Source organism: Danio rerio, chromosome 6 (assembly GCF_049306965.1).
Source record: "Danio rerio strain Tuebingen ecotype United States chromosome 6, GRCz12tu, whole genome shotgun sequence".
Taxonomy (NCBI): domain Eukaryota; kingdom Metazoa; phylum Chordata; class Actinopteri; order Cypriniformes; family Danionidae; genus Danio; species Danio rerio.
Window position 1 is genome coordinate 46,360,449 of NC_133181.1, and position 27,052 is coordinate 46,387,500.

Here is a 27,052-nt window from a genome sequence, read left to right on the forward strand (position 1 = left end):
AAGAGAGGAACTGAGCTAAAATCAAACCAGACACTGTCCAAATATGGTGTGAAACAATTTTGCATAACTATAATTGAATGTTTAATCTCTACTATACGTAAAAGTCTATTTTCTGTGCCTGTCCAGCAGGTGATGCTCTGTTATCAAATCAGTCATCAAAAATTTTGGTATGAGGTCAATCTCTTGCACCCACACAACTCCAATACACAAAAATTTCAACAGACATAAAATAAATACTTTCCTTTGTAAAACACACAAAATACCAAAATACAAATCATACCAATGTGGAGCGGTAATAGAAGATAAAACTATCATCGCATGAAAGACAAAACAATGACATCCACCTTGCACAATGCTAAATACATGCAGTACAAGACAGCCTGACAAAGAAAGCCAAACACATATCTACATATTTTTCTTTTTTTTTACAAATTGGGTTTCTCAGGCTTGACTCCACACAGACTTTCAGAAAGCTGCTTCAGTCTGGTCAACAGACAGGAAGTGATGAAATGCATAAATGGTTTTGAAAGGGAGAGCGAGAGAGCGTGCATGTGAGGGGTTCATAAAAGTGTGTTTCTGGTGAGATGTAGACGAAGGATTGCAGGTTTGACAGACATCAGAGCATTCTTTCCTGTGGTTTCGTAAAGATGATTTTACCTCTCACACCACATGCTCTGCGATAAGAAGAAAGAAAAAAAAAGGAGAAAAAAAAAGATCTGTAACTCGGGGTTGAAAAGTCCCTTCATGGGGGTTTCACTGCTGTCTGTTTGAGAAGAAGGGGCCTGTAGGTACTCAGCGCAAACAATAAACACATTGCACGATTTCAGTGTAAGGTCTGACCGACGTGACTGTTAGACCTCAACAAACAAAGGTTATGAACATGCACGTTAAAAATAAAAAAACAAGCTTTAAAAAAAAAAAGGTGTTACCACAATAAATGCTAGCAAAGCCAAACACTAACTTTTCTTTTTTAGATATGTTTTGAGATGAAGGTTGTTTGTAACGGGACTAATTTCCAAATACAAAACAGAACTTGTTACAAAAAAAGAAAACACAAATAAGCTTTAAAAATTGTTACCGCAATAAATGTTAGCAAAGCCAAGCCTTATTGAGTTTCTTTTTTTAGATATATTTAAGACTAGGGTTTGTTTAGATGTAACATGACTAATTTCAAAAAACAAAACAGCACTTGTTTAAAAAAAAAAGAAAGAAAAAAACTTGAGATGTGTTTCGAGACTAAGGTTTGTTTAGATATAAAATGACTAATTTCAAAGAACAAATCAGCACTAAAAAAATATAATACAAAATGTACAGGGAAAAAGTTTTTTTGACACAAAGTCAACATAAAACAAATGCAGCTACAAAAAAATTACATTAAATATCACAACATGCAATAAAAAATTTGTCACTAAAAAGAAAAAATTTTATCATTTCACTACAAAAAAAGTCACTACATAGTTTGGTTAATTCCAAGAAAATAAATGTCTTTGACTTGTTTATTGTAAAAAAAAAAAAAAAAAAAAAAGTAAAATAATGCAAATTATTTTGTAAATCATTGCAAAAACAAATTCAACTTGCAGTACCTTGTATAGACATACTGTTATGTAAATTCAGATTTTTAATGTATGCAGTTTGTTTGTACAGCTGTAAAATGTTTTATTACAACATGTATTGCAGTAAATAAAATAGAACTATTTTGATTTATTTAAAAAAAAGTTTAGTTTAGTTTAGTTTAATTAACTACTAAGGCATTTGCATGCTGTGACTGAAATTTTTGTCAGTGTTCAATGTTTCACCAGTAGACGGGTGCATCAAGATTTCCCTATGTACCTTTTTGACTATCAAAGTTACTTGCATTTTAACATCAATGAATTTAAGCTAAAAATCTTCTACACATTTCTGAAGAAGAAGAAAAAAAAAGAAAAGAAAAAAAAAAGTCACCAACATACATCTTGGATTGATTTCTGGCTGCACTACTGCTTCAAAACAATTCAGGTGAGTATCGACTGCATCTGAGTGCCAGAGACTGAAATCTCCTCTTTTAAGTTTTTTTTTTCTGCTTTTGTTTTTCCGTTAGCAAAATGTGACCCCACTAAAACCCACAAAACGTCAGGGCATTCCAAGACCGGTGCCATGTCTCTGCGTTGTGGTATGACTGGGTTGCCCACATATTGATTTACGTAACCTGAATTACCTTTCTGGGGTCCCAGGGGACGACCCAAAATCCCTGCGCAAATTTGCTCAGCCACTCGGCCTGCAGAAGAAGAGTCTGTAACCTGAGCGCAAGCAGGTCCAAATGGACGCCTGTGAAGGTGATGATAGCGAATAATATCTCCGCAGAGATGATCGTCTTTGACAGTGTAATATTACTGGACGATAAATACACAGCGCTGAGAAGGCGGAAAAAAAGGCAGAGAGGGGAAAGCTGCCGCCAGCCGAGTACGAATGCATAAATAAGGTCTTTCACCTTCGTCAGTTATCCGTCTTTTGACACGCAAGCTGAGCACACTGTAATTAACACGGAAAGAGATAATGGGGTCTCTACCCGCTGATCAATCTGCCACATAGATCATGAGTCTCTTTTACAATGCGGCGTTAACATTATTTTTTTTAAGAGGCAGGGGAAAAAAATCAGTGGCAGATTTTAGACTACTGTAGCTTGTCTATGGGTTTATCGACACGGCTGTTTATACCAAGTTCACAAAGAGACTGTTTTCTGCATAGAGCACACATATATAAATGCATCAATAGAGAATGGACTGTATTGACCAACTATTTGGTCTGTTAGATAATGAACTCCAAAACAGCAAAACATAAAGTGTGTTTACAAGAGACGAAACTGAAGAGCCACAAGACAGAAATGCTACAACTCTACTCAGGAAGGATAAGCTGTAGAGTGTGTGTGAGTGTGGGTGTATGTTTGTGTGTATTTCTGTAGCCCAACTAGGAGACAAACAGGCCTGTTGTTTGTTTGTGTTTCTCAGCTCGGCACATGTTTGTCAGGTCTAGATCTACTTTCACAGATTTACTGCTGCTGTCCCCTCTGGCCTAGTGTACACTAGTGTTTTCAGAGACTGATTTAATGGACAGATTCCTGTTGCTGCTCTCCAGGGGACAGGCATGAACACGTCAGCTACATCAAGCTCTCTGGTGGAGCAGTAGCCTAGCGGTTAGCGCACATGCTCTGATATATTGGCCGATTTAAAGTTGGTGTCATTTTGCAAGCTGTTGATCCCCTTTCTGTGCATCACTTCTTAGTGGACATTTCAAAATAAAAAAGCACAAAAATAAGTAAAATATTAAATATAAACATACACGAGCGTGCATGTGTGTATATTGTGCATATATATTTACAATACTAAATACACATGCTTACATAATCAAGTTAAAACACTCATTTACAAGTCCCCTGGAGTTAAATAGCTTAGCATAGATCATTGAATTGTATTAGACCATTAGCATCTTATTCTAAAATGACCAAAGAGCATACATTTTCCCATTTAAAACAGGGGTGGGCAAACTCGGTCCTGGAGGGCTGGTTTCCTGCACAGCTTTGCTCCAACTCTTATCACTCATTTCTAGTGATCTTGAACAGACACTGATTAGCAGGTTCATGTGTATTAGGGTGCTTTCACACCTGTGAATCGATTCAGTTGTTCCGAAACAGAGATTACAATTGTTACATTGTTGCTCTTTGCTCTTGGAGCGGTTCGCTTTCACATTGCAAAGTTTCTAATCGGACCAAAAGAGCTAAAACAAGTCACGTGCGAGTAAACTCACCTCACATTGGTCAGTGTCAGGGTTTATTTTGCAGCGTCCCGCTAAGCTGTCAGGAGAGGTGGTGGTTTGATGGTGATTGACAGGGTGCGCGCGCGCGACGTGTCTGAGGAGAGACGCGGTGGGGAGGGGTGAAAAGGGTGCGCGACGATGCCTAGGACCGGGATGGAGGCGCGAGATTACCGGGAGATCATCACTCGTTCGCAGGCATCCGGAGACTCGCGAAACTTCCCGCCCTACTCATAATTCTCTCTTCATATAGCCGTAAGCCTATTACATATCCATAAAACACTGTGATATAACCGCGCTTGGATCGGATCGCCTTCTCACTGCAATCGAACCGCTCCAGGGTTCATTTCAATCGAGCCGAGACCACCTCATTCAAGCGATCTCGGAGCGATTACTTTGGCGCGGAACAGAGCGCGATTGCCCTGTTCACATATGCCAATCGAACCGCGCTAACTGGGCAATCGAGATACGTTCCGAAACAAAAGTGTAGGTGTGAAAGCACCCTTAGGGTGCTTTCACACCTGTGAATCGATTCAGTTGTTCCGAAACAGAGATTAAAATTGTTACATTGTTGCTCTTTGCTCTTGGAGCGGTTCGCTTTCACACTGCAAAGTTTCTAATCTGACCAAAAGAGCTAAAACAAGTCACGTGCGAGTAAACTCCTTACATTGGTCAGAGTGTCAGGGTTTATTTTGCAGCATCCCGCTAAGCTGTCAGGAGAGGTAGTGGTTTGGTGGTGATTGACAGGGTGCGCGCGCGCGCGACGTGTCTGAGGAGAGACGCGGTGGGGAGGGGTGAGAAGGGTGCGCGACGATGCCTATTTGAGGACTGGGAGAGAGACGCGAGATTACCGGGAGATCATCCCTCGTTTGCGGGCATCCGGAGACTCGCGAAACTTCCCGCCCTACTCATAATTCTCTCTTCATATAGCCGTAAGCCTATTACATATCCATAAAACACTGTGATATAACCGCGCTCGGATCGGATCGCTTTCTCACTGCAATCGAACCGCTCCAGGGTTCGTTTCAATCGAGCCGAGACCACCTCATTCAAGCGATCTCGGAGCGATTACTTTGACGCGGAACAGAGCGCGATTGCCCTGTTCACATATGCCAAACGAACCGCGCTAACTGGGCAAACGAGACACGTTCCGAAACAAAAGTGTAGGTGTGAAAGCACCCTTAGATTAGTGTTGGACCTAAACTGTGCAGGACACCATCCCTCCAGGACCGAGTTCACCCACCACTGATTTAAAGCATAACATTTTATTTACACCATGTATTTAAACTGACGGAAATTGAAAAGTTGCTATTTTCGCCCGATGTATACTTTGTCATAATAACCAACATTACCACCTGCTTGCACAGTTAACTAGCTGGGTACCAGTTAATATCATTGCACCTGCTGCAGTCATGTATGGCAGCAAAACTCCTTAACTGTTAGGCCAGAGATGAGTATAGTTCCTAGTCATATTGACCTAGAAAGTAGCAAGTTTCAAGATTCAAGATTTAAATAGAAGTAAAATATTAGTAAAAGTATCAGCCTCACAAAAAAGAAGGTTGCTGGTTCGAGTCTCGGCTGGGTCAACTGGCATTTCTGTGTGGAGTTTGCATGTTCTCCCTGTGTGTGCGTGTGGGTTTCCTCCGGGTGTTTTGGTTTTCCCCAGAGTCTAAAGACATGTGGTGCAGGTAAATTGAGTAGGCTAAATTGGCCGTAGTGTATGTGTGTAAAATAGTGTGTATGGGTGTTTCCCAGTGTTGGGTTGAGGCATGAAGGGCATCTGCTGCCCCTGATTAATAAAGGGACTAAGCCATAAAGAAAATGTATGAATGAATATGAGTATCAAAAGTCCTTGCTCATTTTTGAGCAAAATGCTAATGGTCTAATTCGATTCAATGACTTATGCTAAGCTAGGTAAAAAGTGCTCACGCCAGACCAGGGGCCTCATGTACGAAGACTTGTGCTGAATTCATACTAAAACATTGCATACACACAAAGCTGTAAATGTGCGTACACTATAAAAAAAAATCAGATATATGAAACACTGCGTACGCAGAATCCCATGCATATGCTCTTTGTACATTCGAATTAACGTCAATTAAGCGCATGTGCACGAGTGCAAAACCCCACCCTGCCTCCTTCCCCTAATAAATATGGTAATGACTCTACTTTGGCAAAATCCAAACAAAAAAAGTATTTGCAAAAGCAAGCAAAAAAGAGAAAAATCGAACAGAATGTGAATTGGAGGTGCTGCTTTCGGAGGTAGACCAGAGAAAAACTGTGTTATTTGCAAGTTTGTCCTCCAGAATTAATAAATAAAAAAAATAAAAATAAAAATAAAAAAAGAGTAGGAGAGATTAGTTGACGTGGTTAACGCAGTTGGGTCTGAACATCGCACTGTGAGTAAAATAAAAAACAAATGTTCCGATGTAAAGGTGTAAAATTTTGTAATGTCTATTTAGGCTAAGTGCAAATAGTACAGCTCGTTGGAATGAGCTAGTCGAGTGATTCCCATCCATCATCGTTTGATTGACACGGACAACATAACTAAAGAGAGTGTCAAAAAGCAGCATGAGTGGCGGGGTTGTAAAGCACATGGCAATATGTTTTGACACGTTCGATCATGAACTCTGTTCGAATCCAGCGTCTGATTAACTCATTCTTCTTTCCCCCACTACATATCATATTTTGCCTACTCTTCATCACGAGGAATACAAGTAGGAATCATTAATAGGTGTATTATGTTAAGCGCATTTGAGCTTCACATATTATTTGCACATTTATTAAATGGATATGTTTCCGATTTACGTATGCAAATTCATCTTCAGATGGTGCCTTTAGCAATGTACGTGCAGTCGATACGCTAGATTGGGTAAACCGGCGATCGCTGCTAATTGAGCTTTAATGTTTGGCTGGTCAACTGTATGGTATGGAAACCTTATATACCTGCTAGACATGCGGATGATCCCGTCCCATACAGCTGCCATTGCACAGGTCAAAGATAGTTTGTAGTGTGCAATTTAACATAATTGCCTCTAGGAGTCGCCAATGGAAATAAAACAAACACACACAAGAAATGCACGTACGCCAGGCATGACGTTGGCGTGGACCAACGCACACTCACGTTTATTTCATCGTTAGTTAATCCAAACGTGAGCGTGAAATCTGGCGTACACAAAGTTTTTGTGCATACGCAGCGTTGATACATCAGATTGGAGATTGGCTTAATGGAATCAAAAATGGTTAAATGTAACTGTTTAAGGCCCAATCCCAAATGTATTTTTTCCCCTACCCCTTTTCCTTGGCCCCTAAACAGTGTGAAGAGGAAGAGCTTTAAAATTTACCCCTAAGAAATGGGAGAGCACTACAACACCTGCACACGTCATCATATGTCATCGCGATCACTTACATCCTATGGGATTGACAATGGCGACTGCAGTAGTTATTCCAGTTGAGTTATTTTTTGGCATTTGCCTTCAGGAAACCACTGAAGGCAACAATATCATGTTATCATAACAATATAATTATGGCATAAAGCTCATAACTGTACTGTGCATTTACACAGTCGCCATATTCATCTACACGAAAACTACATTAACATTATAGCAGACACTGTAAAATGCTCAACAATGCTAACAGATGTGAAAGTATGTTGCGGAACTGCTGTACAAAAGTCATTATTATGGATTACAGCTAGGGAAATTTAGCTTTATTCACATGCATCGTTGTGTATTTTAACACAATTCTATCAGCAAATACTTATTGTAGACTCTAAAAAAGCTGGTTTGTTTCAACCCAAATTTGGGGTAAAATTTAAATAAATCCAACTATCGAGTTAAAAATGTAATGCAAGAATTTAACCCAATGGTTTGGGTTTATCCATCTTTTACCCATTATACCAAAACATATTTACATTAGTCGTGAATTACATACAATTTCACTAATAAATAATTATTTTCTCTCCAAACATTTCATTTAAATTATCTGTTCTGAAAGCATAACATCTTACTGCATAATCTCTTGAACTTGTGTACAAGTAGAAGACGCAGAGACCATTTCTTATTAAATACAGCATCCAATTAAACCCACAAATATCTACCAAATTAGACACAACATCAAAAAGGGAACTTCATCCACACAAGAAAACAAGGTCACTTAACAAGGACAAATTTTAACACCTCGACCCAAAGTACCAGATTTCTTTACTAAAGCTTTTGTGATGTTCAGTGTATTCAGCATTACCAAAGGCTGCTCTCTCAGCTCAAACTCCTCAGCATTCATCATTAGCACAAGGCTAAACGGTCAGTGCGCCACTTCTCCTATTTAGACAAGCGATCCGTGAATAAAAAGTAGATCCGATGTCTCATTGCGTTTTTAGGCCTCATTAAGGCCATTAACCTTATATGATTAGATGGAGAATTTTAATGTCAAAGAACAGGTCACTTGGTCTATGATTAGCTTTTTTCATATCTCAAAAAAGCAGACATGTTCACTATACTACAACACACTGTTCTAAATAATCTACAATAGATTATTTTAAGGCAAGACACTGCAGGTAAAAATAAATACTAAAACAATATGCATTACTTTATTTCCTCATATGACTGATAACATTAAGGTTTGGGTCAAACCTGGGTCAAATGCTTCTGGTGAACTGTATGCCGTTACAAAATTGACGCATTTAAGGTCTGTTTTCTTTAAAAATCAATGATCTTCATTGCCTGATTGACATACAATATAAGGTGGGTCTTGATATATACAAGAAGCACTGCAATAAATAAATAAAACAATTCCACACCATGTCTTTAAAAAACATTTATTTTACCCCAGTATATTCAATGGAGTTTCTGTGCTCGCATGGTGATCCTGACGACATATGCCTGGAAAAGTCTTTTCATCTTGTTTTACACTTGAACAACTAAATGAATGCTTTATTTAACTAGTTGTATTTTAAATTACATAAAACATTGATGCTGTAAAAGGAACCATATAAAAGTCACAATAACAGCTCACAGGAAGTTTATCGGTATGGGAAGAAGCACTAGCTGTGGAATGAGGCATTGTTTAATTAAATATGTGGTAATGTACATACACTACCGGTCAAAAGTTTGGGGTCGGTACAATTTTTTAATGTTTTAAAATAAGCTTATTCTGGGCATCACAGTGGCGCAGTGGATAGCATGATCGTCTCACAGCAAGAAGCCTCAGTTGGGTCAGTTGCAGTTCCTGTGTGGAGTCCTCCTGTTCTTCCCGTGTTTTCGTGGGTTTCCTCCAATTGCTCCGGTTTCCCCCACAGTCTAAAGACATGTGGTATAGGTGAATTGTTTGCAGTGTATGTGTGTGAATAAGTATGTATGGATGGGTTGCGGCTGGAAGGGCATCTGCTGCGTAAAACATGTGCTGGATAAATTGGCAGTTCATTCTAATGTGGCAACCCCAGATTAATAAAAGGCAAAAAGAAAATTTATGAATGAATGAATAAATGAATGGATAAGCTTATTCTGCCCCCCAATGCTGGATTTATTACATCAAAAATACAGTACAAATTGTGAAATATGTTATTGTACTATGAAATAACTGTTTAAAAAAGTAGTTTATTATTTAATTAATTTATTCCACTGATTTTAAAATTTTTATTTTTATTTTAAAATTTTCAGCTTCATTACTCCAGTCTTCAGACTCATAATCCTTCCACAAACACTCTAATAATAATTATTATTATTTTTTTTTCAATAATGACTGGAGTAATAATTTCATTTGAAACTACATACAAGAAAGCAGTTTAAAATTTTAATAAATATTTAACAATTTAACCAGTTTTTTACATTTAATAAATGTCGTCTTGATGAACAATGTTCGTAAAAACAATAAATAAATAAAAAAATAAAAAACACCTGACCCCAAACTTGTCCAGTGGTGTACATTTTTGCACACAAAAATAACAATAAACTGGATAAAGTCAGGTTCAACTTCTCGCTTCTTTTTTTAACCTATTTTTTTTTGGAATTAAATGTTTTTACGGAGGGGAATTTGGGTGCGTTTTTCATAACTCAGAAAATAGAGTAAAAAAAATTTATAATTTATTAGGAGTATGTATATAATAATAATAATCAAGTTAATTACATATGTACATGACCCATTGTAAAATAAATAAATAAATAAATAAAAATAAAAAACATTTATTATAGAGATCAGAACGAAGTAATAAAAAGTGATAAAAATTTTAAAAGCCCAAAATCTCCAAACTGACAAGTGCATAAATAAACTTTCTCGCGCTAAGAACAAAAAACTGATGTAAAGTAAAAAAGACATTAATATTGGTTCCACTAGCAGTAGAAAGTTTTACAAAAAAATGGGTGTATCTGATTTGCATGCGCATGTTGATGGTTTTTATGGTTTGCTAAGAACATCCACCTCGAATGACTAGGAGTGGCACATGCTAATCGCTGATTCAATGCAATAGAGCAGCGGTGGGCTGTTTGATTCAGCTTGTGGGACTGCGTTTGGTTCACTGCGGTGACAAGAAAGGTAAAAGATTGAAGAAAAAACAACACATGACCTTTCAACATATCGGAGACAATTAAACCCCCCTCACGCTCACACACTCTCAACCGTCCTTTCCATGCCCTCTTTTTTGACCTGCTCTAACCTGCTCTCATCTCTCTGCACCCTAAAAGAGAAACACTGTTGAGGGTGTGCTGGTGAATCAAGCCCAAAATCCAGACCAGTTCACAATATAGGCCAACAACCCAATCTCCAGCCTGTCCTCGTCAGCCCAAAGCAGAGGGGCACATCCTGTGTGAAACCACATCTTTAACTAGCATCACACTGTAAACAAATACTTTCTTTTTTTTATATCTCTCTCTCTTTCTTTCTTTGGTTTGTGTGAACAGTAACTGTCCTTTTGTATCTTGCAAAAACGACTCATTATTTAATTGGTGTTTATCTTTGAACTATATTTGTTTTAATTGTAGTAAATGTGTAATTTAATGATTGATTAAAGATTTTATAAACCTCAAACAACTCTCTCTCTGTTTCCGTCAACTGTCACAGCCTGTGCCTCCAATTACCTTCAAGTCCAAACAGGAAAGTGAAAAGAGAGGAGAGAGATAAGAGATATGGGCGTTAATTTGCTGCAAGTTGCTTTGCTGTTTCCTACACACACACATACACACAAATATACACATACACACACACAGACACACACACACAGACAGGGCCAGCTGACTCCATCCTATACTTGTGCTCTTTTCCTGATATTTATCGTTACAACATAGGCCCAGCGCCGGTCAGGCATCCAGAGAAACAGGAAGTTAGGAAGCTAGGTGTAACTGCAAGCATTTGTAAAGGCGGAAAAGAGACAGTGAATAAGACTAAATAAAATCCACAGAGGTAGCCGGTAATATTACAATGATTTGCTGTTAAACTGTGGAGCTGATTTAACACACTTAATGATAGAAAATCACTAATGACATGTGATGATAATATTGCAATTGTTGCACCTAAAAAGATTAATCGAATAGGTTGTCTTCTTTCTGGGTAAATCTTAAGCAAAATACCCTAACAATAAAATTAAATGTTTGCTATAAAATAGGGTTGTAAAATACTCCAAAAAAAAAAAAAACTGACATTGTCCCATTTCATCAATACACATACAGTTTAAGTCAGAATTATGAGCCACCCTGAATTATTATTCATTCATTCATTTTCTTTTCTGCTTAGTCCCTTTATTAATCTGGGGTCGACACAATGGAATGAACCGCCAACTTATCCAGCGCAAGTTTCACACAGCGGATGCCCTTCCAGCCGCAACTCATCTCTGGGTAACATCCATACACACCCATTCACACTCATACACTACGGACAATTTAGCCTACCCAATTCACCTGTACCGCATGTCTTTAGACTGTGGGGGAAACTGGAGCATCCAGAAGAAAACCCATGGAACACAGGGAGAACATGCAAACGGCACACAGAAATGCCAACTGACCCAGCCAAGGCTCGAACCAGCAACCTTCTTGCTGTGAGGCGAAGGTGCTACCCACTGTGCCACCATGCAGCCCTCTGAATTATTAGCCCCCGTTTGTTTTTTCTCTCCATTAAACAGAAATTGGGGAAGACTTTTCAAACACATTTCTAAATGTGAGTTTTAATAACTCATTTCTAATAACTGATTTATTTTATCTTTGCCATGATGACCGTACATAATTTTTACTATATATTTTTCAAGACACTTCTATACAGCTTAAAGTGACATGTAAAGGCTTAACTAGGTTAAATAGGTTAACTAGGCAGGTTAGGGTATTTAGGCAAGTTCAGGTATACCGATGATTTGTTCTGTAGACTATCAAAAAACATATATAATTTAAAAGGCCTAATAATTACATAACATTAAAAATAATAACATTAAAAAGGCTTTTTAAAAAAATTAAAAACTGATTTTACTCTAGCGGAAATAAAACAAATAAGACTTTCTCAAAAAGAAAAAATATTGTCAGACATACTGTGAAAACTTCCTTGCTCTTTTAAGCATCATTTAGGAAATATTCAAATAATAAAAAAAAAATTCAAAGGGGGGCTAATAATTCTGACTACAACAGTAGTATATGCTATATATAAATATATAGCATTGCTAGGATAACAACCAAACAAATATACAAACTAAATGTGCAGTGCTTTGTGAATTCAGTAATAGAAACTGATCTAATGTATCCAATGTATCCTAATGTAATGTAATGAAATCCAATGTAAAAAAAAAAAAAAAAAGCGTCTATACCAGGGGTGGCCAACCCTGTTCCTGGAGAGCCGCATTCCTGCAGATTTCATTTGCTACCCATATCAAACACACCTGAACCAATTAATTAGGACCTGAACACCACGTGATAATTACAGGCAGGTGTGTTTAATAAGGGTTGCAACTGAAATCTGCAGGAAGGCGGCTCTCCAGGAACAGGGTTGGCCACCCCTGGTCTATATATACACATTTACAGGAGCTTTGGCTGACAAGGCTTTAAAAATTATGAAATTATGATGTTTGTAGCTTTAACAATGATTCATTATGATTAAGAATGAATCTTTGTTAAAGCTACAAACATTATAATTTCTTATGCATTTTAAAGCCTTGTCAGTTAAAGCTCCTGTAGATGTACATGTAGATATGACTTACACAAAATTGGCTTTCAGGTGAACCCACGTTAAAAGCTTTATGTTAATTCTTTCATTGCATTTCAGACAGTATATTATGGCTGGTACGGTAGTGGTAGGGTATAGTACGATACAGTTCGGTAGACATTTATGGCCATTACCACTGTCAAAAGGTGCCAAAAAGTGAACCGTACTACAGTATACTACTTTTTGGGTACCCTTTTCTAAGGGAGGAGCAAGACGAGCAGCGAGCAGCGAGCAGCTGAACAATATTGGTTTACAGAGGAACATCACTAGCTTGTACACAAGTCAAGAGAATGAAAACAAAGGAAGTGGCAATTTCTCAATACAAAGCCGAAACATTACATCATAATAATATATACATATAATAACAAGCCATGGTTGACACAAGCTTAAATTAACCTTGTCGCAATCTTGATGAACAGCCACAAAGCCAAGAAGAACAGAATCTGCCGTGTCCTGTTGTTGTTTACGAAGCCATCTAAGCATGAGTGGTTTCACTTTCTCCAAAGATCTCACATGCGTATCTATATTTGAAATAACAAACTTCTTGAGCTGATGCTAATAACTTGATTGTAATTCTTGAGGGGCTTCTGACATCCTTTCAGAAACAGACAAACGCGAGAGTGAAGCATGTAAAAACAAAAGAGAACCAAATGATCCTTTCAGCAACCTAAAACATGAACTAACTGCCATGTTTAGCTTTCATCATCACCTTTTGGACTATTATAAACTCAGAATGACAGAATTACTTTCTAACAAGAGGTTACATGTGCTGGTGAAGATTAAAGATACAGATGAGAGGTTGAAACAGTGAATCAGCATTTCTAGGACCCCTAAAGATCTGGATGTTCTAAGTAAAACCCTGTACAAGAGGCCCACAATCTCATGATTCAAAACTAAGGTTTTAAGAACATTATTCACCGACATAGAATAGCTTTGGTGCTTTTTTCAAGCTGAAATGTCAAAGTTTAAAATGATAAAGATCCTAATAGGACCCATTTAACAATTTTCTCTTTTGATCTTATTCGATCAATGACTAAACGAGAAGCATGATTCAAATTTGAAAGAAATTGAGCCACTAAATGACAGCTATTAGACAATTTGTATATATTTTCACTGCAGAAACAACCATGAAATAGTTTTGAGTTTATTAAGTATCACCTTGTGGCACATGAAAAAAAGATGCAAGAAAACATGTGACTAATGAACAGATTCATCACTGACCTTTTCTAAGAAAATGACACATACTTAAAAATGAATATGCAAGTTTGTTTATCAAATAATCTGAAGTCTTACTACAAAAAAGTGAAATCAAACAATTAGCAGAAAGACGTCAAGATGGGAAACAAATGGGTCGCAACAACAAGGACGTGAAATCTAAGCACAACAAAGGCATTTCCAAATACAGTCCTGAGAGAGGTGAACAAATCCAGCCTTGAGACCCCCTGCATTAGCCTGTGGTGTGTGTTACATGGAGGCAATTAAGACAGGATACTGATCTAATGAACTTCTAAGTGTGTGTGTGTGTGTGTGTGTGTGGGTGTGTGTGTGTGTGTGTGTGTGTGTGTGTGTTGTGTTAAGTTGTGAAGTGGGCGTTATGTTGAGCCTCTGTTAAATGAGTGTAGGGTTTCAGTGGCCTGGTCACAGAGCTGCAGGCCCAATGTAAATGTGTGTGCGTGTGTGCGTGTGTCCGGCCCTGTGGATGGCAGTCAATAAGCAGATGCTTGGAAAAAGAAAAACATCACACAGTGCTTCCATTTTCATGGCCGTCGGGGTGGTCTTGAACTATGTGTGGGTCTGCTGGGCTGTTGTTAATTGCACAGCCACAAATAAGCAACTAGCCAAAACATGATTCGATCTGCTCTCAATTCACTAAACAGCATTTTTCTGCCCAACTGACTGATGGCCAATCATACAATTACAATAATTTTTCTGTCTGGATAATTTTATTGCTGAAAGGTTATGCATCAAAGTTCAAAGTTGTCGCAGATGTTACTTCTAGAACGAAAACAAACCAATTACACATAAATAATAAAAAGTCTTCATACGGTAAGTGCGTGAAGCTAAAAAATTAATGGGGATATAATAGCACAGATCATTTAATTTCAGACGTTCAAAATGAAATATGTCATTTTTATATATTTTTTTAAATATTAATTGTAATAAATCAATAGAAATACTGATTCCAACAGAATTACAAAATCAGTTGTGTTACTTTAATACAATTAATTAGGTGTATTAGCGCTACATTTTGATTTCTTTTTATTATTTAAAAAGAAGCAACACTATTGTATTTGCAGCATAAATCTTGCCCAAAATATGGGTCTTCAAACACTGTGTAGGACAATTACATTGAAAAGGTAATGTGTTGGGAGAAATATGAAAATATGAAAAGAAATATGTTTTCTGAGAAAAACAGTGACATGCTGAAAACTTATTCTCCCCACTGCAAGTCTGTCGATCCTGAATCAAGTCACTTTCCATTTAATCCAACTGCTGTAAATCAGAAAAAAAGTGATGTTATAGAGATCTCATCTTGCGATTTCCTCCTCCTATAGGATAAAACTTAAATATGATGAGCATCAAGGTCCAATTTAATAATTCTCTCAATTATTTCACAATCAGATGAACGAGAAACATCATTGTCAGCAAAATGAGATGTTAATCGCTGATGGTGGAAATAGGTGGAGACATCTTTATCTAGTCTAACTCAAGTGCAAGTGTATGCTGAGACTTTCCAAAGTTCATTATCCACAAAAGATGATAAGGAAATGGTAACATCCATTTTATTGTTGCATTAAATGAACCTTCAACTCAAATGAATGATCTCTTTATTTTTGCAACTATTCATGCCTCCATACAAACTCATGTATGCATACGATCACAGTTTGAAGTGTCAGAAATAAAGAGTGCATATTAAATTAAATAAATTAATTAAGAAATAAATCAATTTTTGGTAACACTCGACAATGTTATATTGTTTAACATTAGTTAATGCATTAGTTAACATGAATTAACAAAGATAAATGCATCTATTAAGCATTACTTAGCCTTCTGAAAAGATGTTGGATACATGGTTTTGATTGAAGTTGGGGTCCAAGAAAATTAATAATCACTGTTTTAATAAACCCACAGATGTTAGTAACATTGGTTTTTGTTGGGTTAGCAGTAAGTCATGTTAATAAAGAATAGCCTAATGTTAGTAAAACATTAGGTAATGTTGGAATCGTGTACACTTGACAATAATGTTCGTAATGTCATTAATAAATGCTTCGTTAATAATAAATCATGTTAGTAAAGAGTTAACAAGCATGAATAACAGGTGAAGCTGAGATGCACACAACTAAAGAATCGATTTAGAGCTCGACATTGACCAGGAACTATGAACTTATCATAAACTCTACCAATTATGTAGTAAAAAGTGTGCATTAGTGAACGAGTAGTAACATAACCAATTTTTTTTTTTTTTTTTTGTTCATGTTAACCAACTCATTAATTAACATAAGTTTTCATGAACAAGAATTCAGAATTGTGAATAAATGTGTTGGCACAAAAAAACGAACACAATACACTGTACTGAATTCTAAACTGGATTGGCAGCCAGTGTAGAGAAACCAGTACAGAAGTACTGCTGTATGTTTTTAGATCCCTCCATGGCCTGGCCCCTGAGTATATTTCTGAGCTAATTAATATACACCAACCTGAGAGATCTCTTCGCTCTAAGGATCTACTTTATTTTGCAAGTTCCACGATCACGCTTGAAATGTTGAGGTGATAGAGCTTTTTCAGTAGCAGCTCCAAGACTTTGGAACGATCTTCCACCCTCCTTAAGAACAGATCCAACTTTTGAATCTTTTCAGAGGTCACTGAAAACACACTTATTTTCTTTAGCTTTTAATAATGTGTTGTGAGTTTATGTATTTTGGTTCTGGTATGTTTGCATGCGTTTTATCTGTTTTTATGTACAGCACTTTGGTACCCAATGTGGTTTGTTAAAAAGTGCTCTAGAAATAAATTGAGTTGTTGTTCATTATTAGGTCAAGTTAACAAATACATTAGTGTATGAGTAAGTAATCATTAACGGATCAAGCTGTTCATGTAAAGAGATGCATTAGAATATGGGTAAAATACCATTAACAAATATTAAGTACTAGTTAAAGTTACCAAAGATTAAGTAATGCTTAATAGATATGTTATTCTTTGTTAATTCATGTTAACTAATGCATTAACTAACGTCAACTAATGCAACCTTATTGTAAAGTGTTATCCAATTTGTATTGATCGATGAATTGATTTGTCAGTGACCTTGTCAATGATCCAAAGTCACCAAAAATGACTCATATTTTGGTCTGTCCCTGATAAAGATCTTTCACAAGAACTCAAAAGACCTGTAATATAGCACGTGAGTCATATGTACCATGCTTCTGATACTTTCACCTTTCCTTGCGACTTCTTGAAACTCAAAACCATCATGTGAACAATCAGCATGGGAAAGAAGAAATAGTCACACAGGTTTGGAATGACATATAGGAGTTGTATTGCTCCTTTAAACAAGATAACGTATGGATGAACGGTCCCAGAGCACAACCAGTGCGCAAATGCGCCATCAGCAGTTGTGCGAGTCAAATAAGGAAAAGAGATAAAAAGACACAGAGAGAGAGAGAGAGAGAGAGAGAGAGAGAGAGAGAAAGAAAGAGAGACCCCTAAGTGCTTTCTCTCGCTGGCACAGAACAATGATTCACGCCATTGCCCGCTGTATCCCACAAATGAAGCATTACGTACAGCTACGGCTACCGTTACTGCAGGAAATGCATCCTCTCAACACTCATTTCATTCCCATCCTTCTGTTTTCCTCTATTCATCCTCCACTTCACATTGTATCAGAGCTGGCGAAGGGTCTCCTGCCACGACGGGCTGCAAAATAACAACTGTCACCTTCAGCACAATTCATTAAAGCAATTTAATGCTGCCGCCTTCCAATGTAATTTTTATAATTGAAATTTAATTCTCCTACGATATTATGGGCTTTTTTTTAGTAGGAAGGGGGTTAATTGACATTTGTGGTAATTAATTGCCAGGCGGAGGGATGTTTATGTGGCGAAGTTAAAAACAAAAAGTGACGTGGAGAGCAGAGAAGAAGGGAGACGTGCTGAGATGGTCTCATCATCACGGCCTTCCCTCCTGCGGATGAAAGGAAAGGCGAGGGATGGAGGGATGGAAGGAGCGACTTCGCTTCGCAGTTGGGGATTTAATTGCGCAAGGATTCCATTACCTCGGCACAAATGTCACGTTTGCTTCTGATCGGGGGCAAAGGCGGGAACTGGCATCGTGCCAGGTCTACAGTGCAGAAAATGGTCTGCCAGTCACAAATGTACAAGCACGAGGCAGAAAAAGTGAAGAAGATAGGAAGACGAGAGTATGACAGCAAAGCAAAAGTGTGAAGGGACAGTGACACGAAAAGTGGGTCAAAGGCAAATGGGCTGAAGTGTCAACATTTGCGTACAGAGAACAAAAACAGGCCAGATAAAAAAAGATCTTAAGAATTTTGGGGTTTCAAGATTACTCTTCAAGTACACAAGAAAGAAGAGATCTCTTTAATGTCTCTTTAATGTTTTTTTTTTTTCTCCTAGATAGCATTGAGAATAAACTGAGACTTAATGAAGTATCCTTTATTAAGATTTTTATGATTTTCTACAAAATCAAATAATGACTGTGTTTAATCTGATCACATGCCCACAATAAGATTAAAAGTATGTGTCAGTATCGCATCACAGTATCAGATTTCTTACCGCATGATTACTGCAGCTAACAAATTCTGAATAACTACATATTGTGATATCTACAATAAAAATAATAATTAATAAACTACACAAAATAAGGGTGACACAGTGGCTCAGTGGTTAGCACTGTTGCCTCACAACAAGAAGGCTGCTGGTTCAAGTCCAGACTGGGCCAGCTGGCATTGGTGTGTAGAGTTTGCATGTTCTCCCCGTGTTCACGTGGGTTTTCTCTGGGTGCTCCAGTTTTCCCCACAGTCCAAAGAAATGTGAAATAGGGGAATTAGATGAACTAAATTGGAACAAAACATGTGTCAGGTTACTGCTCCACAATGCTGCTAGATTATAAGATGATATTTCATTTCTTAAACATTACATATATTATCAATACTGGTATATCACCCTAAATAAAAGCTAATGCTAATGGAGATAATAATAATAATACTAATATTTGTCCTGAAAAAAATATTCTAGAGGTGACTTCACATAACATCTGATGTTGTCTCATACTAGGGTTGAGTGATTTAGGGAAAATATCTAAATTGCAATTGTTTCTTTTTTCAACAGATATTGCAATTTAATTTACGATTTAGTTTTGTGGTTAAGCTTCAGCTCAATAATCTGTGAGCAGAGGCAACACTTCTGCAACAGCTCTTAAAAATGACCTGTTTTTGTTTGGTGTCTGTGACTTTGAAAACAAAATATTCCCATAGTACAAATGCTGCTTTTCTTTGTTATTAGTTCATCTATTAATGCTTCAAAAGCAGCAGATGCTATAATCCCACTTTTCAGCGCATTCCTATTTGTTTTTACTTTTATTTCTTTTTTTCTTTTACTCTGAGCAGGTGAATCTAAATAGCGGTTGAAATTTGATTAAATTGCACAGCCCTATCTCACACATCAATCAATCAACAGTTTCTGATACAATAAATTAGAGAGCAGAGACTCCACTGAAGTGTAAAGTTTCAGAAATTGTTTTTTTTTTAAATAATGCCTTTATTCGTTCACTTATTTTCCTTATCCTTATTTTCACAGCAGAATGAACCGCCAACTAATTCAGCATATGTTTCGCGCAGTGCATGCCCTTCCAGCTGTAACCCAGTATTGGGAAATATACACTCTCATATTCACACAAAACGTTCAATTTAGTTTATTCAATTCACTTATAGCGCATGTCTTTGGACTGTGGGGGAAACTGGAGCACCCGGAGGAAACCCATACACACACTGTAAAACCATGCAAACTCCACACAGAAATGCCTACAGGTCCAGCCGGGACTTAAACCAGCAACATGCTTGCTGTGAAAGAACAGTGCTAACCATTGAGCCACTGTGCCACCATAAATAATGTCTTAAAAGATTTGTTTTTTAAATCTTCCATAACCAAACGACAGTATGTCAACAACATATTAATTCCTTCAAGTGAAAAAATAACTCTAAAACACTTTACGAGAATCCTCTTTAACAAATGTGATACTTCACTGAAATGCATGTGATAAAACCCTATGACTATAAAAGATATATAAAATAAAATAAAATCTCTGGTTGTAGCCAGACCCAGATGGATAATGTATATCCTTATAACCGCAATGCAAATATAGCACAGCATAAAACACTGCATAGCTTCAAGGAAAAGAATTCTGAAAGTAACATACCAGAGTCACTTGTTTGGAGGAGACTGGCCTTCCATTGTTCCAATCAGAACTCAGAGAAGGGACCAAAGGGGTGGAACCATTGGATGTGCCACAGCCAGTTCAATCTGAAATACAAAATGAGTAAAAAGAGAGAGACACACAAGTGCATATTAACATCAGCAAAATTACAAACAGGAATTGATACCATTCTCTAAAGGTGGGGGAAGTCCCTTAAATTCACTCAACCCACATAAACCTGGATGATGACTCAAACGAGAAAGGAAAATGGCAAAAACGTGATGAAATCCGACCACAAATGCTTAATTTGGTGACAAATTAATTCCAGAAGTGACCTAAATGCATCTTAACACATTTTCAGATTTTCAACAGACAAGCATTTCTGACACTGGTGATATTTACATGGAGCATCTGATAATCAGCTCCAATCTGCATTGCTGTTCTGATGAATGACACTGACTGGAGGGACGACTCATTTAAAGAAACGCTGAGGCCACACACACACACACACACTAAGAGTGAATTCTTTGGAACGCTTTGTCAGATCCCGTAAGTCGGTGACACGTAGCTATGGCCAATCAGCATCAGTGGAGGTGATTTGCGTGGTAAAAATGCTATTTGTGGAGGTCAGCATTTACCCAAGTGTCTTCTCATTAAAAGCGACAGTGAGGCAAAAAGAAAAAGCAAAAGCAAAAGCAAAAAGGAGGGGGTAAAGAATGCTAGAAGGTGAGAAAAAAAAAAAGAGAAAAAAGAAAGCGACGAAAAAGAAGAGGAGTGCCTGTCCTCAGAAACCTGACAAAGGTCCTCGTAGTGGCATTTTGAGGGCAAATTGTTTGACTATTGTCGTATTCAACAAAAGACTGGATGATAGATTGAATATTTGTGATGTGTCTAAAAGTATTTTGAAGGCATTCAAATGAGCAGATATCATGAATATTGCCACAATTTTAACACAATTGTTTTATTTTATCTACATTTTTTTTAAATGATCATGGCACATTGATTACTTGTGACACAATAAGAAAACAAAGAAAGATATGTTAATGGTAACTAAACATGAAAATACTATACGTTTTCATATTTTGTATGTTGCAAGAGGAAAACTAAATATAAAATTATTACTCCTCAATTATATATACAGTTGAAGTCTGAATTATTAGCCCCAGTTTATTTTTTCCCCAAGTTCTGTTTAACGCAGAGAAGATTTTTTTCCAACACGTTTCTAAGCATAATAGTTACAATAACTCATTTCTACTAACTGATTTATTTTATCTTTGCCATGACAGAAAATAATATTTTATTAGATATTTTTCAAGACACTTCTATACAGCTTAAAGTGACATTTAAAGGCTAAACTAGATTAATTACAGTAGGTTAACTGGGCAGGTTAGGGTATTTAGGCAAGTTACTGTATAACAATGGTTTGTTCTGTAGACTATTGAAAAAAAATATGTAGCTTAAAGGGGCTAATAATATTGACCCGAATAAGGTTTTTTTAAAATCAAAAACTGCTTTTATTCTAGCCAAAATAAAAACAAGTAAAACTTTCCCCAGAAAAAAATTATTATCAGACATACTGTAAACATTATTTTAAACATTTAAAAGTTTGTTTAAACATTATTTTAAAAATATTTTACAAAGAAAAAAAAAATCAAAGGCGGGCTAATAATTCTGACTTGTTGGCTGAATGAATAATTCTTTATATTTTTTTAACTGAATAGTGGTTTAATCAAAAAAAAAATTTGTACTGAAGAAATGACAATTTTGGTAGCCATTTTGTGATTTGCATATGTAAGTGCTTAATACTACATAAATAAAAGGTTAAGTGTATGGATAGGTCAACTGTATAATTATAAATGTAATTGCAGATAATAATATTACTATAACATAAGATATTAATCAGTAAAAAAAAAGTCAATAATATTACTATAACATAAGATATTAAAGTTTTAAAAATATTAAAGATGTTTAACAGGAGGAAAACTGAATATAAAATTTTATCTTAAAATCATATTTTTGTAATTTAATAATAATGCTTTAAATGCTAATTTTGGGTTGTCTATTTAGCCCTCATAATATAAGTGGCTTTGAAGACAACTAAACTAAACTTAAACTTAAAATAAACTTAAACTAAACAATATAAAAAAAACAATTAAATAAAATTAAAAATATATAGAATTAATTAAAATGTAATTAAAGTTAATCAAATTAAAAAATATTAAATACATTTAAATTAAAATATTAAATTAAACTGTGGGTTAAGAATGTATGGGTGGGTCACCCAAAATAATTACAGATATTTGAAAATATTAAAGATACAACTATTTAAAAAATACACTGAAAGATGCTCACAAAAAGTGTATTGTACGAAATGATTAATTTAAATATAAGTACATAGTGCTTAAGCCCACTGAATATAAAGTGGGACCGCAGTCCCACAGTGCTGTTTGGCATGCGTATACTATGCACTTATCACAGTCATAACACAAAGCAGGTAATAACAAGGTACTATCCCTAAACCTACATCTAAACCTAATCTTAACCCATGTAGTTACCTCATATTAAACAACATTCTTTAAGGCATGTTAAGTACACATTTAATACAACAGACTCTTTTTATAAATTTTTAGATACAATAATTTAACAAAAATATGTATTTAATCACAGAGTATAGTTTAATTAATTATTAGCCCTCCTGTGAATTTTGTTTTATTTTTCAAATATTTCCCAAATGATGTTTAACAGAGCAAAGAACTATTCACAGTATTTCCTATAACACATTTTATTCTGGAGAAAGTCTTAATTGTTTTATTTCAGCTAGAATAAAAGAAGTTTTGATTTTTTTTTTAAAAACCTTTTTGATATTATTAGCCCACTTAAGCAATATTTTTTATTGACTACAGAACAATCAACTGTTATACAAAAACTTGCCTAATTAACCTAATTAAGCAAGTTAAGCCTTTAAATTAAGCACTTTAAGGTTTAATCTGAATACTAATATCTTGAAAATTTCTAGTAAAATACTATTTACTGTCATCATGGCAAAGACAAAAGAAATCAGTTATTACAGTAGAAATGAGTTATTAAAACTATCACGTTAAGAAATGTGTTGAAAAAAAAACTTATTTCCTTTAAACAGAAATGGAGGAAAAATGGGGGGCTAATAAATCAGGATGGCTAAGAATTCAAACCTCATCTTTATATTAAATAAATAAAGATGTCAGGAAAAAACACTTTTCAGTAAATATCCAAATCATGCCTATGCCCTCCTGAAGTGCCACATATTCAGTCTGTCCTCACCAGACTCGATAAAAGTCAACCCTTGCATTACAGCTTCATCTCCATGTAATTCCTGTGTGTGGAATTGAGCTAGCGCTAACCCCCTTAGCTGGCCGCATTCCTCTGTTCCGCATCGGGCGCTGAGCAGCTTCAGATAAGAGCCGCTCTGATTAGCCGCCCGCGTTCTTGTCATTGCTGCAGAAAATACACGATCCCAAAAGACCCTCTGCCCCCTCGCCGGTATTTATGACTCTCACATCACTGAACTCCCAAAATAGAGAGTTTAAAAGGGGCAACAGGAAATTGCTACAGGTAAAAAAGGAAAGAAAGACAGAGTGAGAGAGGGAAAGAGGAGTACTGTAGTATTTGAAGAAGTCAGGGCAGGTGAAAGTGAAAAAAAAAGGTGAAAACCACTCCAGTATAGAGATGGATCACCCAAATCTCACAAAAAGAAATCAGACAAGCTTTGTCAGCTTTACCAGCAGGAAGAAGACAAAAGGGAAAAAATCATATGTGATCTTGTTGTGTGGACGGTTACAAATATTCTTGCTGCTTTAATTTTATTTTTAGTTGATTCAAATTAACATAATAATCATCTCATTGATCAAACATTAACTAAACTTTGTAGCTTAAAACTGCTCTTCAATCACCGGCCAGCAAACCGCTACCGGTCAACAAGTGAATCCACTATGTCTGTACAAGAAGATCAACTGCTGGATATCGCAAATGATGGTGGCCTTTTAGGGGGCGTTTGCATGTCGCTTTTCTGGAGTTTGCTTAAGTTCGTTATTTCCAATGAAGGTGTGCGGCGTGACACGTGAAAAGAACTGACCGTTCAGCTTGTATGGAATATACACATTTTTGTAGACTAATTATCTCAAACAAACACAGAACTACCAAACACTGCAGTGCTTTGTAAATTTCGCCATAAATAAAACTTCAGAGTGACAGCAATGTTTTGTCAGCTTGTCATCCTGTAAGAAAACAGTTGATGGTCATGTAGCAACCTACGAACCTTCCATCCCCCGCCCCCACAATCCGTGGTAAAATGCTGAGAACCACTGGGCTAAAATATTTAGTTGAAACCTGAATAACTTTTAAAAAGTAGTTAAAAAGTAACATAAAAACATTAAAAGATAATGATGTTGTCATATTTTTTACATTTATATATAAAGTTGAAATTATTAGTCCTCCTGTAAAAGTATTTTTCCCTTTTAAATATTTCCTAAATTACGTTTAAAGCAAGAAACACAATATTTTCGCAGTATTTCCTATAATATTTTCTTCTTTAGGAGAAAGTTATCTCGGCTAAAATAAAATCAGTTTTTTTTTTTTAATAAACATTTAAGGTCAATATAATTAGCTCCCTTAAGCTATATTTTTCCCCCGATCGTCTACAGAAAAAAACATCATTATACAAACATTTGCCTAATTATCCCAACTTGTCCTTTCAATGTCTTTTTAAGCTAAACACTAGTATCTTGAAAAATATCTATTAAAATGTTATTGACTGTCATCATGGCAAAGATAAAATAAATTAGCTATTAGAAATGAGTTATTAAAACTACTATGTTTAGAAATGTGTTGAAAAATATTATTTTTGTTAAACAGAAATTGGGGAAAACTATACAGGGGGGCTAATAATTTAGGAGGGCTAATAATTCTGACATCAACCGTAAATACATACACTGACATATACACATATACACACATATATATATATATATATATATATATATATATATATATATATATATATATATATATATATATATATATATATATATATATATATATATATATATATATATATACACACACACACACACACACACACACACACACATATATATTTATATACATATACATACACACACACACACACACACACACACACACACACACACACACACACACACACACACACACACACACACACACATATGTATATAATCATTATGCAAAAGTGCAACATTGCAAAGGTATGCTCAATATATAAATGATTAACCTCTAAGCAATAACATGATCCTCTGGCCACAAAAGAACTTGCTCAGGTTTGACGCAGCTCTTTTTTTTTTTTTTTTTTTTTTTGGTGGCATTCCAGCTGCTCAACACAACACCCCTCGGCATCTCCAACATGTGGTTTTAATCCACCCATTTCACACAAATTGCCAGCCCTGTCAGTCTTCGACAGAAACCAGTTACCAGCCACTTTAGAGTATTTTGATAATTGCCACTTATTTGTTTGTCAAGTTTCCCCACATAGTGACTAGTGAAAAATACTCTGAGCAATTCACCTACCTAATATTTTATAAATGACACTATCACAAAACAGTCACGTACTACATAAATGAATATTTTTCACACAAATGTCCAAAAACAATTCCTGCAGATGCCATTGGTCAGACAACAAATGAGTGTTTCATTCCCTTTACGAAGTGATTGCTTGAATGAATGAATTACTCTATTTCTTTCATTATTAAATAGAGCAGCGTGTCTGAGAAAATTGAATCATTCATCAAATTAATGACTTGTTTTGTTATTTACTGAATGATTCTGTTTAGGTCATTTTGCTGAGGGAATGGTTCAATGACTCTTAAAAACAGTTTCACTACCTCGACGTTACGAATCAACTGGATAAATCAATCAATGACCCACTCTCTATTTAAGATTATTGAATGAATCTGTTTCAGCAAATTGGCTGAATGAATGATTCAATGACACACACATTTTTTTCTTTTTCTTTTGTTGCACTTCTAAATCAATCAGTGTATTTAAGAGAATTGACTTATTGAGTGAATCATTGACTCACTCATGAAGACAGGCAGATTTGTTTACTGAAAGAATTTATGTTTTTATAAATTTAAAAAATGAATGAATTATGACAAAACACACTCTTTTGACCCTAATCTACATAAACTAAAATGTGACTCAAAAAGTGTTATTCCAATTACCAAGAACTGTTGTATAAACTAGTGATGGGTCGTTCTTGAACGATTTGTTTGTTCTGAAAGAATCTTAGATTCGTTCAATTGTAAATGTGCACATTTGTGCAGGTGGGGTAGAATATGTGTTCCTTTTTCGAGTCTTCTATTGGGTTTGGGTCGTTCTTTCACCATGTAAAAGAAAGAAGCCAATCATATGAATTTAGAGCCGGAAAAAGATTTGATCAGTTCATTTCTCTAGTTCTGTCTCTAGAGCTTTCATTTAATGAAACAAAAGACACAAAAACAGAAGGTGCATCCAAAATCACATACTTCTGCACTACTATACGCCATTTTGTAGTATAAATAGTGCAAGTAGTGTGTTCACACTGAAAACGGAACTTAGGACTCAATGAAATGTGTAACTCAACAACCGCAGCTTTGCTCACGTAGCGGAAGAGGCGGAG

At 36.0% G+C, this 27,052-nt stretch overlaps 1 protein-coding gene and 1 long non-coding RNA gene across 35 annotated transcripts in view; one reads left to right on the plus strand and one right to left on the minus strand.

The window, feature by feature from the left end:
- The window catches only part of foxp1b (forkhead box P1b), a 291,166-nt gene that overhangs the window by 241,471 nt on the left and 22,643 nt on the right, over positions 1-27,052 (minus strand). For all 34 annotated transcript variants that reach the window (XR_012407405.1, XR_012407404.1, XM_073953183.1 and 31 more), the window contains 1 exon segment: positions 20,386-20,489. The gene's annotated coding sequence lies outside the window, so the exon portion shown is untranslated.
- LOC141386343 (uncharacterized) lies at positions 428-9,102 on the plus strand. The gene is made up of 3 exons (XR_012408170.1): positions 428-3,625; positions 4,972-5,666; positions 6,133-9,102. It is a non-coding gene; the product is annotated as an uncharacterized lncRNA (long non-coding RNA).